The following is a 12,791-nucleotide window of genomic DNA, read 5'->3' on the forward strand; positions in this document are numbered from 1 at the left end:
TTTAAATCTAGACTTAAAACTTTTCTCTTCAACAAAGCATTCGCATAATTTGTCTAGAAAAAGTTCTTAAATCGCAATAGTTATTTTCACGGAACAATGCACTCACGGTCATAACACAGACCAACCAAATAAATAAATAAAAACCTCTTCTGCATGAACACTTAAAATGAATTGCATTAAATAGTTTGCCATCGTTTGCCACTGAACCTGCATTAACGACGACAGTGGGGCTTCCGGCCTTAGTCAAACGGTTTGGCACGTATGGTTGGGTTGCGATTTTGGTGCGTTCGTGTGTCTTGTGAATAGTATGCCATACCGACCCGTTTGCCACTGAACCTGCATTAACGACGACAGTGGGGCCTCCAGCCTTAGTCAAACGGGTTGGCACGTATGGTCGGGTTGCGATTTTGGCGCTATAGTAAGTCTTGTGAATAGATACAGACCCGTTTGCCACTGAACCTGCATTAACGACGACAGTGGGGCCTCCAGCCTTAGTCAAACGGGTTGGTATGTATGGTCGGGTTGCGTTTTTCGCGCTTTTGTGTGTCTTCTGAATAGTATGCCATACAGACCCGTTTGCCACTGAATCTGCATTAACGACGACAGTGGGGCCTCCAGCCTTAGTCAAACGGGTTGGCACGTATGTTCGCGTTGCGATTTTGGCGCTATCGTAAGTCTTATGAATAGTATGCCATACAGACCCGTTTGCCACTGAACCTGCATTAACGACGACAGTGGGGCCTCCAGCCTTAGTCAAATGGGTTGGTATGTATGGTCGGGTTGCGTTTTTCGCGCTTTCATGTGTCTTGTGAATAGTATGCCATACATACCCGTTTGCCACTGAACCTGCATTAACGACGACAGTGGGGCTTCCGGCCTTAGTCAAACGGGTTAGCACGTATGGTCGGGGTGCGATGTTTTGGCGTTTTCGCCTGGTCCTGTAAATTGCATACAATATAGACCCGTTTGCCACTGAACCTGCATTAACGACGACAGTGGGGCTTTAGGCCTTAGTCAAACGGGTCGTCTGGTTTCATTTTCTCTTAAAGATCCTATATATACCCTCGCATTGGGCCCCCAATTTGCTAAATCCTAAAACTGTAGATAATATAATTATGCCGCAATAGTTAGTCTGTCTGGAACGAAGCTGAGTTAAACCACATCACTGTGTGACACTTCAATACATATGAACGGCCGCTACGCTAATACGATTTTGTTTTTCTCTCCCTGTCTCGTCCTCGACCCGAGGACAACGATACAAACAGACCCAGTCCCGGTAGATGTGAAAGTTGGCACACCTCTGATCTACTGGCCGTCCTTCAACGTGATGCCCAGCTGATGCCTGACCAACGATCACCGGCAGAACCCGCTTAATCTCTGCTAAATCTCCTTATCCGTTCTCCCAAGGGTTTTTCCCTCCTAGGACTTATTTTCCCTCTGATAAAAGCACAGGGTTTTTTTCTCCTAGGGGTTTTTCACCCCGGGGAGGCAGCCTTTTTGGGCTTTACTTAGCTTCCTCTTCTAGACGTTGCTTTAGTAATACGTGCACTTATAATATTGAGTCATAGCCGCAGCAAATTTATTTTGTATTTTGTTGTGCTATCTGTCGTTTTTCTGTGCTTTCTTTATGTAAAGCTGCTTTGAAACAATTGACTTTTGTGAAAAGCGCTATATAAATAAAATTGAATTGAATTGAATTTTACATATTACGTCAAAGTTATAAAAAATATGAAACTGCGATTGAGGTGCAATGAGGATTCATGATATAATTACCCCACCCCACCAGGTGGCAGTAATGAAACAATAAAGGTAGTTGCCAACCGCCATAAAACTGAAAGAAGAAGAAGCGAAGAGGCATGTGAATGTGGCGCGAATCTTCCACCCATCATCACAGAGAGAAGCCCAACCAACCGCCAGATTACAGGAAGCTCTGGACTGCTCATAGCAGGGATTTTTAAAGCTGTCCTGGAGGACCACTAGTACTGCACATTTTGCATGTTCCCCTTTTGTGACACACCTCATTCAGTTACCTTACCCACCCAGTTCAAGTCTTGCAGTCTCTACTAATGAGCTGACAATTTAAACCAGGTGTGTCTAATGAGGGAGACATGCAAATTGTGCAGTACTAGTAGTCCTCCAGGACACCTTTGAAAACCTCTGGTTCATTGCATTGGACTGACCTATGTTTACTGTGCTCTGAAATCTGTGTTGGTATATGTTTATTGCACTCTGTGTTGGTTACTGGACCGACCTGTTTATTGCAGACTGTGAAACTGTTGGTTACTTGACTGTTTGCACTATTTAAAATGTGCTGTTTTATTAAAGTTATTATAACCCTTTAAAGCTTTGTTTCATTTTATAAAATGTTATTTGGTATGTTAAAGTGGTCTTGTTTTCAACATTGAAAAGATGGACGAATATGGACCAAAATTAGACGTTGAAGGTCGACCTGATTTGAACGTTGAAAAGATGGACGAATATGACGTCTTTTCAATTTTCATTTTCAACCTTCAATGGACCAAAATTAGACGTTGAAGATCGACCTGATTTGAACGTTGAAAAGATGGACGAATATGACGTCTTTTCAATTTTCATTTTCAACTTTCAATGGTGTTATACTGTTACTTAACTTTACAAAACAATAAAGAATACGATGGCACAAGGATTCATGGATGCTCACTCTTTAATCCACATAACATTAACACATGTGTCTCTCACTGGTCTCTCTTCTAGATCCCTTAATCTCTCTATTACCCTCTAGTGTTCAGTTCTTGTAATAACAGTCTATTAGACACAACATCCCCCCAATACATAAGATATTTTTCTCCCCACTTAATCTATCAGTAATTAAACAAAAATGTTTTATACCAACATTAACAATGAACCCAAGTATGTACCATTATTTGAACAGTATTTTTTCTTTTCAGAATATTGCTTGAGCGCAAAACAAGCCTATATTAATTATACCAGAACTGAACGTAGGCTATAGGCTATGCAATGTATAACTGTACATTTACGTCTCAAAATCTTTGAGCCATGAGGGCGGTTTGCGAATTCTTGACGCATGCTCCTCCGCCCGCGGAAAGTTATCAGCATTATTAAAGGAGGTTTCCTCCGCAAGATCAGGTGCAGGATCAGGTATCTGAACAGCTCGTGCCAATTGTGAAGAATGTCATTTCCTTCCATCCTCTAGTAAGTAGGTATTCGGACCCACTTGTTTTTCAATTTCAACAGGATCAGAAAATTTGCAATGTCCTTTCGGCACATGAAAGGGCTTGCGCACTCGCACCCTGTCCCCCTGTTTTAGGATAGCCAGTTGTGCGCCACGTTTTGCATCAGTGTAGCGCTTCATCTGAGATTGCTTAAGAACAACCCGCTTGCGAACAGCCGCTGGTCGGAAAGTGCTGGCAGGGGAATGAAGGGAAACATTCAGTTTTGTTCTCATCTTTCGCCTGTGGAGCAATTCAAAGGGCGAAACTCCCGTGGTGGCATGTAGAGTAGAGCGGTACACTTGAAGAAAATCTGTAACAGTACGCTTCCACGGCTTAGACTGTACAATAGCCGACTGTACACAGTCCTTAAGAACTCTGTTAAAACGTTCTATGGCACCATTCGCCGCTGGATGATACACAGGTGTGCGAACTGCCGCAATGCCTCTTTCATGCAGAAAGGTTGTGAACGCATCCGACGTTAATTGTGGCCCATTGTCCGTAACCAACTCTACAGGGTAACCATGGCGACTAAAAACGCCATTGAGAAAGTCAATCACAACCCCTGTCGTCACAGACAATGTAAAGGCAACTTCTGGCCATTTAGAGTAGTAATCAGTTAAGGTGATTGCGTACTTACAGTCCCAAACAGCAGTATCAAACGGGCCAACAATGTCCATGCCCAGTTTACTCCACGGTGCATCTGGAAAAGGGACAGGTTGGAGAGGGGCGGTAACCGTGCGAGCAGATTTATCCAGCCTTTGACACAACTCGCACAAGGAGACTTGAGTCTGGATCATCTTATCCATTCCAGGGAACCAGTACAGTTCGCGTAAGCGCTGCTTTGTCCGCACGATTCCCTGGTGACTTTCGTGCGCGAGAGCTATTACTGTATGTCGCAATGTCAGTGGAACTACGAGACGGGTGTCTCAGAATACCACATTGTCCTTGACACTCAGTTCATTCCTCACATTATAGTATGTTTGAAGGTCGGTATGCACAGCTTTTATAGAAACAGGCCAACCTTTTTCGATTTGAGTGCACACAGCGGTCAGTTCAGGACACGAGGCTGCAGCTGATTTGAACTCGGATGATGAAATCGCAGTCAGGGCAGTAGACAGTAAAGCGACAAGCTCTGGCTCATCTTCAGAGGTAGAAGCAGAAGTGAGAGGAAGAGGTAACCGCGACAGGCAGTCAGCAACATGGTTTGATGAGCCAGCCCGATACACAACGTCATAAGAAAAGCACAGAAGACGAGCTGACAACCGCGCAATGCGCATCCCGGCACGTCCAGCTCCCCGCGTAGACGGCAGTGTTGTCAGCGCCTGATGATCAGTGCGCAGCGTAAAACGTCTGCCCCAGAGGTATGTGCGCCACTTCTCGACGGCCCAAACACACGCTAAAGCCTCTTTCTCGACAGTTGAATAACGCCTTTCGGCCGAGGATAAGGTTCGTGATGCAAAAGCCACTGTGCGTTCACTATGATCCGGGTGCACCTGCGATAATATCGCTCCCAGACCATAATCCGATGCATCAGTGGACACAATGACTGGCAGTTCTGGGTTAAATAGAGCAAGTGCTGAACTGTCCAATAAACATTTCTTAACCTCCAGGAAACTCTGTTGGGCACCATCAGTCCATTCAAATTCAGAATCCTGGCGCAGGCATGCACGCAACGGCTCAACGAGAGTGGCATAATTAGGTATAAACTTATTATACCAGGACAACATACCCAGAAATGAGCGCAAACTGGTGACATCAGTAGGGGCTGGGGCCTCCATAATTGCTTGCAGATGTTCTCCATCAGGCTGGATACCATCCCCATTCACCATGTGTCCGAGAAAGCGCAAACAGGACTGGCGTAAATTACACTTTTTCTCATTCATTCGTAGACCAGCCTCCCTTAGACGTTTGAGCACACCATCCAAAGCAACATCATGTTCTTGCTGTGTATGTCCGAAACAGATGACGTCATCTAAATAATTCTGTACATTGGGAACACCCTTGAGTATTATTGACATCATTTTCTGGAATGCGGCCGGAGCCGATGCGAGGCCATACGGAACACGGCAAAAACGAAACAGGCCGTCATGCGTTATAAACGCTGTGAGATCACGGCTATCTGGATGAAGCGGGACCTGATGGTAAGCATTTTCCAGGTCAATGGTGGAAAAAACAGTTGCACCTGACAAGGCAGCTAAAGTCTCATCCATGTGTGGCAGAGGGTAAGCATCCACTATAATAGCCTTATTAGGCTCCCGCAAATCAACACACATTCTAATTCCTCCCGTTTTTTTCTGTACTACCACAATCGGTGATATCCACGGTGAAGCATCAATTTTCTCTATTACACCTGCGCTGAGAAGGCGGTTCAGTTCATCAGACACAGCAGCACGTACTGAGAAAGGAAGACGTCGGAGTTTTTGTCGCACCGGTACAGCGGAGGGTAAAACTTTCACTTTATGCATGAACCCTTGCACACAACCTGTCACAGGTGCAGAAGAGGAAAGCTGCATCACCGGTGACGTAAGAAGTGAAGCAGGTAAGTCGGAGGCTCGTGCAGAAGTAATTGTATTCCCTTCTATGCAGAGGTGTAGAGCAGATATCAAGTCCATCCCCATTAGAGCAGTTCCTGATTCCACAATAAAGAAGGTGGCAGAGCATTCAACATTGTCTTTAATTACAGTAGCTGGCATACAGCCCAAAACATGAATAGGCGAGCGCGAATATGTAACCAGTCGCGCGGTCGATGGCTGCAAATGTGTACCTTTGAAGTTTTTTCATACACAGATAGAGGCAGAACTGATACTGACGCGCCCGTATCCACGATCAGTTCCACATTTGCAAAGGACTTAGGCGTCTGAATGCCCACAGTACACTGGATTTTATTCTGCATGCTGGATCCTTGAATTAACAGTAACGTGTACTCGGGCGACTCAACTTCTCTAACCGTGTGTGTAGGAGCCGAGCGGCACACGCGTGCAAAGTGTCCCTCTTTTTTACAATTTTTACATATTGCTCTTGTAGCCGGGCACTCCCTTGCATTAGCCAAGTGTTCACTAGAACCACAACGAAAACATGAGCGTGCATGTGCAACAGTTGTATGGGGTTTTGAAAAAGTATTTGCGCTGAACGTGGTTCTTTGCTGTTTGCGCTGAATGGCATTTTGTTGAACCTGGACAGCTTGCACAGGAAAACTCCGTTCTCCGATAGCCTTTGCTTGTTCTGATGCAGATTCAACTTGGGTCGCAGTTGCAATAGCCTCTGCCAATGTAAGGTCAGATTTTAGGAGCAGTCTCTCACGGATTCGGGGATCAGACACATGCTCAATGAGTTGATCTCGAATCATGTCATTTGTATTAGGAAAATCACAAGTTGCAGCTAACTGTCTCAGTGCAGCAATATAATTCACTATGGACTCGTGAGCACCTTGCACTCGTTTCCGGAAATTATGACGTTCTACCACGACATTTATGGCAGGGGTGAAATGTGTGCTCAGTGCAGTGATAGCAGGGTCCAGTGTGTCTCCAGTGTCTGGTAAAGTATAAAAAATCCTTTGCCCCTCGGTTCCTAGGCAATGAAGCAGCAAGGCTCGTTTCCTTTCTTCTGGCCAAGCATCACCTGTAGCTCCCACAACGAGGAGATAGTTGCGGAACATTCTGGTCCACGTTGTGAATGGAACGCTGGGCTCACCCGGGCAAGGCAGAAATAAATCTGGAAATGGAGCGTTGAGTGCAGCCATCGTCTCGCAATATAGATGCAGACCACCTCGTCGCCAATTTGTTATACTGTTACTTAACTTTACAAAACAATAAAGAATACGATGGCACAAGGATTCATGGATGCTCACTCTTTAATCCACATAACATTAACACATGTGTCTCTCACTGGTCTCTCTTCTAGATCCCTTAATCTCTCTATTACCCTCTAGTGTTCAGTTCTTGTAATAACAGTCTATTAGACACAACAAATGGACCAAAATTAGACGTTGAAGATCGACCTGATTTGAACGTTGAAAAGATGGACGAATATGACGTCTTTTCAATTTTCATTTTCAACCTTCACTGGACCAAAATTTGACGTTGAAGGTTTACGTCTACTCAACGTCCAATAGACGACTTTTTGCTAGCTGGGTTGCCTCTATTTTCTAATAAGTGATTTTACGGGGTTTGTTTAATAAAATCCACAGACCCAGTTTTGCACGAATTCTTCCAGTTTTGCATTCGAAATATGAAAGTAATACCACAAGAATATTATATAACAGAATCCTGTGGTAATTACCGCAGAACTACTGCAGGGGTGTATTCCAGAAAGCAGGGTTAACTTACCATCAGATAAACCCTGAACTCCGGGTTGATCAACCCCAAACTTGCTTAGTCTGGGTATGTCGGTTCCAAAAAACAGTTTAAGAGGTAGTTCAATCAACCCGGTGAAAGTAACCCAGAGTTAACGCGCCCTCACGGTAACAACATAAAGGCATTGTCAATGGATCACAGATTTCACGAGTCACCATGGAAACGTCAGAGAACTTAGAAGTTTTTAAATGAGAAATAACATTATAAACCAATACTTTCTGGCAAAATCAACGTTTTATAACGTTATATAAGTGGGTGATTACAAAACAGGTAAAATTAATTAATTAATACGGACCTATTTTACCCCATTTAAGTCCAATATTATATGTGTCTCAACGAAAATACACATTATTTAAATATTATTTAAATATATTAATTATATTGAATTAGATTTTTCTCTTTTCAAAAATGAACAATGGTTTTACTACAGTTAAAAAAAAACATGGTTACAGTAAAACCATGGTAACCACAAAATAACCATGGTTTTGACAACCAATGAAACCATGGTTAATTTTCATAAGGATTTTTTTAGATATGATTGTGTTGTGTATGATTATATTCACTATATTGTACTTATTTCACATTTACTGATAGCTGATAGATTAATGCACCCTCTTTTAATATTTTCAATAATTTTGTGTAATGCTTTTCAGTACACTACACTAAAAATTAACATTCATTTGCATTGGACGATTAGGATCTGCTGTGACAGAAGTGAAGAATAGAAATGTTACATTAGTGCTCATAGTAACATGTCCTGTATTATCTAATATAACCAAATATCTCAATTTCCCTTTGGCTCAAAAATGATAGCTCAGGAAAGCACAAAAGGCCAATTTTAAAGAAAAAAAGGTGATTTAGAAAAAGACCAACTATAGATCAAATGTAGAGAGAGGGCTAAGGATCTGAAGTGCATGTTTAAGAAATAAATATTATACTATGAAAAATATATTTATAATTTCATTTCATTGTGTACATGATTCTAACTGATAATAGAAAATATCTGACCACTATGCCATGTCTGTGATTCAATGGTGTTTCACCTGATGAAGTCTGTGCTTCACCTGTGCCACTCTGTGGGTCAGTGTTAAATCGTGCCTGTGCTTCATGGGTGTCATTCTGTGGGTCATGCACATGCCTATCAGAGACTGCAGGCAGGGGTAACTTCTGTCCCTCAGTAATTATTATTATGATAGGCATCATGTGTTTCTATTTGTTATACCCATTTACTGTAACATTGGCACATTGTCACTTAAGTAACATAGGTTAAGATTTCTGGCTCAATAATGACAATGTATTTGCACACACATTTATTAGAACTTTAGATTAATCTCAAATTATCTAGAAAGTGAAAGATGAGGTTATTTATGAATTGACAAAATTGATATGGAAATGTACTTTATTCTTAACATTTATTAACTGATGAAATTGTGTTTCATACATCCACTGATATTTGGAGATATATTAATAATGAACTTAATTAAATGTGTAGTATTTAGTCCGAACACAAATATGAATCAATTTTTATTAATAATGGACATAATTAAATGTATAGTAATTACTAATCACAAATATCAATCCATGTTATTAAAAAAATGTTTCTTTAAAGAAATATCATACATTTTTGAAGACAGCAATAAATATTCGCGATTGTAAATGTAATAAAATAAATGCTTTAACATTGTAATATTATGCAAAATATATGCTTCCACGCCTGCTGCAAGCTCATCATAAGTGCACGCATGCGCAGACATCCTCCGGAGCCTCGTTTTATTAACTAAAATGAACTTACCCTGCAACATAACCTGCTCCGGAGCAGGTTATCTTCAGAGAGTCAGTTGCTATGGTTACTTACATAACCCAAAAGTTACCTTCGTTTTTGGAACCGAAAGCAGAGGTTATCCGCTTGCTTACTCCTAAACTTACCCGGGTAAGTCACATAACCTGCTTTCTGGAATACACCCCAGGAATATTACATTACAAGAAAATCCTGTGGTAAATAAATACTATAGAAATATGAAAGTAACACCATAAGAATATTACAGACGTTACAACCAAATCCTGTGGTAAAGTGTCCCAAAAAAACAACACAATACCTGTGGTAAATACTACAGAAATATGAAAGTAATAACACAAGAATATTATATAACAGAATTCTGTGGTAATTACCGCAGAAATATGAAAGTAATACCACACAATCCCACAAGAATACTGCAGGAATATTACATTACAACAAAATCCTGTGTAAAATACTATAAAAATATGAAAGTAATACCATAAGAATATTACAGGAATATTACAGACGTTACAACAAAAACCTGTGGTAAAGTGTCCCAAAAAACAACACAATACATGTGGTTAATACTACAGAAATATGAAAATAATAACACAAGAATATTACAGGAATACTGCAAGGATATTATGAATCATGTTGTAATTTACGCAGAAATATGAAAGTAATACCACACAATCCCACAAGAATATTACATACTTTACAACAAAATTCTGTGGTAAGTAGTACATAAATATGAAAGTAATACCACAAGATTACTGCAGGAATATTACAGATGTTACAACAAAATCCTGTGGTAAAGTGTCCCAAAAAACAACACAATACCTGTGGTAATTACTACAGAAATATGAAAGTAAAAACACAAAAATATTACATTCAAATAAACACCTGGTTGTATGGTCATTGGTCATGATGTTCTTTAAAAGTATTATTTCTAGGTTTACCAGCTTAACATTTTTTGCATTTTGGTCTGTATTTGTATTAGTAGTGAACAGATGTAATTTACGTTTTTAACTAAAGAAAACCTGCCAATAGGTATTGTCCAACGTTTATAAAACGTACTTGTTGTTATTTAGGGTGTGGTTTTTAAAACGTTTTTAAAATGTTGTACCACAACATTACCTAATTACAATGAAAATACAACATTGTTTGTATTGTTAATCTGATCGCAATCTCTTTGTCGTACAATATACTATCTTTACAACTTTAAAAGCTTGATGTTTTGTCTTTATTCTTCAACAATTATTTCCCACCCCTTCTTTTCATTTAGTCATTACTTTATACAATAGTTTGTGATGATTTTTGGCCATAATTGAGACGCATACTCGTTTTGCTAAATCCACTGTAAACCAGTGAGCGCCTTCTCTCTCCAGTACAGCAGGAGGCGCTGCAACTCTTTAGTCCGCAGATAAACTCACTAAAGAAAGAAAGAAAGAGCGCCCGTGTGATGTGTTTGTGTATCCTTAGGGGCCAGTAACACCAAAAGCGTTTATGGCAGTTGCAGGCGCCTTTTTTGAATGATATTTATGGGCAGGGCGCGTTTAACGCGCACGCATTTTTGAAGGAGCGCTGAGAGCGGAGAAGCGCCCGACATCATTCGCGTCTTTCCATTGTCCACATTTCCATGTTAACACATTGAAGAAGCGCTGTACAAAGAATAAAAGTACACGCATTGATAAAAAATAGGTATTAATTCATCTAAGTTGAGGTAAGAACAGAGTAAAATATTGAAAACGGTGGGGTTTTCTTTTAAGCCAGTGGTCACCAATCCTGCCTGTGTCTTTGCAGAGCTAGGGTTTGTCCACACGAAGCCGGTGCATTCTCTACCCAATCATTTTTTTTCCTTGTTCTAAAAAAATAATCCGTAAACACGAAACCACTGAAACCGACTGAAAGTGGTGTAGTATATATGCCGGACCAGTATGGGGCGCTGTAATTCTGCCACAGATATACACTATACACCAGGGCCGGTCACCTTTGGCCGTTCTTTTTCAATCGGAAGGCTGCAGCCTTCGGAGGTCGCATATGCAAACTGCATATGTCATCAAGTTTAAGTTAACTGAGCATTACATTCACAAATCATAAGCATATTAGAATAATTTACGATTAACTAAGAATAATAGTCAACTTTATAATTGTTAAAATTCTGAAATAAGACTTAATGCCGTATGCAGCCTGGAAATGCGACCTCCGGAGGCTGCAGCCGGATTGAGAAATGACTGATTTAAATTCAGCGTGGTTACTTTTACCTTTCTACTGTACATGACATGACAGCCGAAAACACAGAAAGTGAGTCAGAAAGGGGCTGCCAACCATCTGTGGGTGCTTTATTATCTGATCCAATTCGAGCTTTGGATGCGTTAAAGAAAATTAACTTCACCGCATGTGACGCAGCGACCGGAAGTGATGTATTTCAGTGTATTCCAATCAAAACTGTGTGCAAAGTAAAAATTATTAATCTTTTTGTTTCACTTTATCAGTAACACTTGAATACTTTAAAAATGATTGATTACTGGTAAGTAAATTATTAATTATTTCATTACGACTGCCACTAGGGGGCGAACTCCCGACAGTTATATCTGTATGTAATGTACAACGGAAAAGCTGTTTAGCCTATATATCTATAAAATATAAAAAAAGAAAACATGTAGTAAAATTGTAGGCATTAGGAGTGTGGCTATATGTTGTGAATACTTGACATATAACAATTAATGAAAGTTAAACAGTTATAAACAAAATATGTTTAAGAGTGTTAATCTTTTACACTTACTATTAACATTTGACTCTTACATGTTGCAATTGTTTCTAAATATTAATAAAGAAAATATGAGTTTTCAGTAATTAAAAGGCAACACACTGGATACAAGAAGTGTGCATTTGTTTTGAAAATGCATGCTTTTTAATATGTTTTTTTATATACTATAACAAAAGTAACAAAAACAACAACACACACACACACACACACACACACACACACACACACCACACACACATATATATATAAAAGTTTGGCTGGCCCTCATCATATTTACAATTTTAAAATCTTGCCCCCGAAGAAGAGTAGTTGAAGACCCCTGGTCTAGTGGCTTGGTAACCGTTGTATCAGGATGCGTGCTGTCAGGAACATGCATACTCATTAACAACACGGTCTCAGTTCAGTGTAATGTTGAAGTAACTGGGAGCTGTAATGAAAGGTCTGTATGGTAAATAGATTATGAAGTGGAATATTGTCTTATTTTGAGTCAGAGTGACTGTTAAGCACACAAATCGACCCTGTCAACACAACCATAGCTCATGCTGTTTGGAGACGCCATTTTAAAAATGATTCAGTCCAATTTGGAGTAATGGTTCGACATGTTCGCTTTAAAGAAATCGTTCTCTTGAACTTATTCTTTTAAGCAGGCATCATTAATGGTCACGAAAGGTGTTTTGTCT

The sequence above is a fragment of the Paramisgurnus dabryanus genome, chromosome 8 (genome assembly GCF_030506205.2).
Source record: "Paramisgurnus dabryanus chromosome 8, PD_genome_1.1, whole genome shotgun sequence".
Classification (NCBI taxonomy): Eukaryota; Metazoa; Chordata; class Actinopteri; order Cypriniformes; family Cobitidae; genus Paramisgurnus; species Paramisgurnus dabryanus.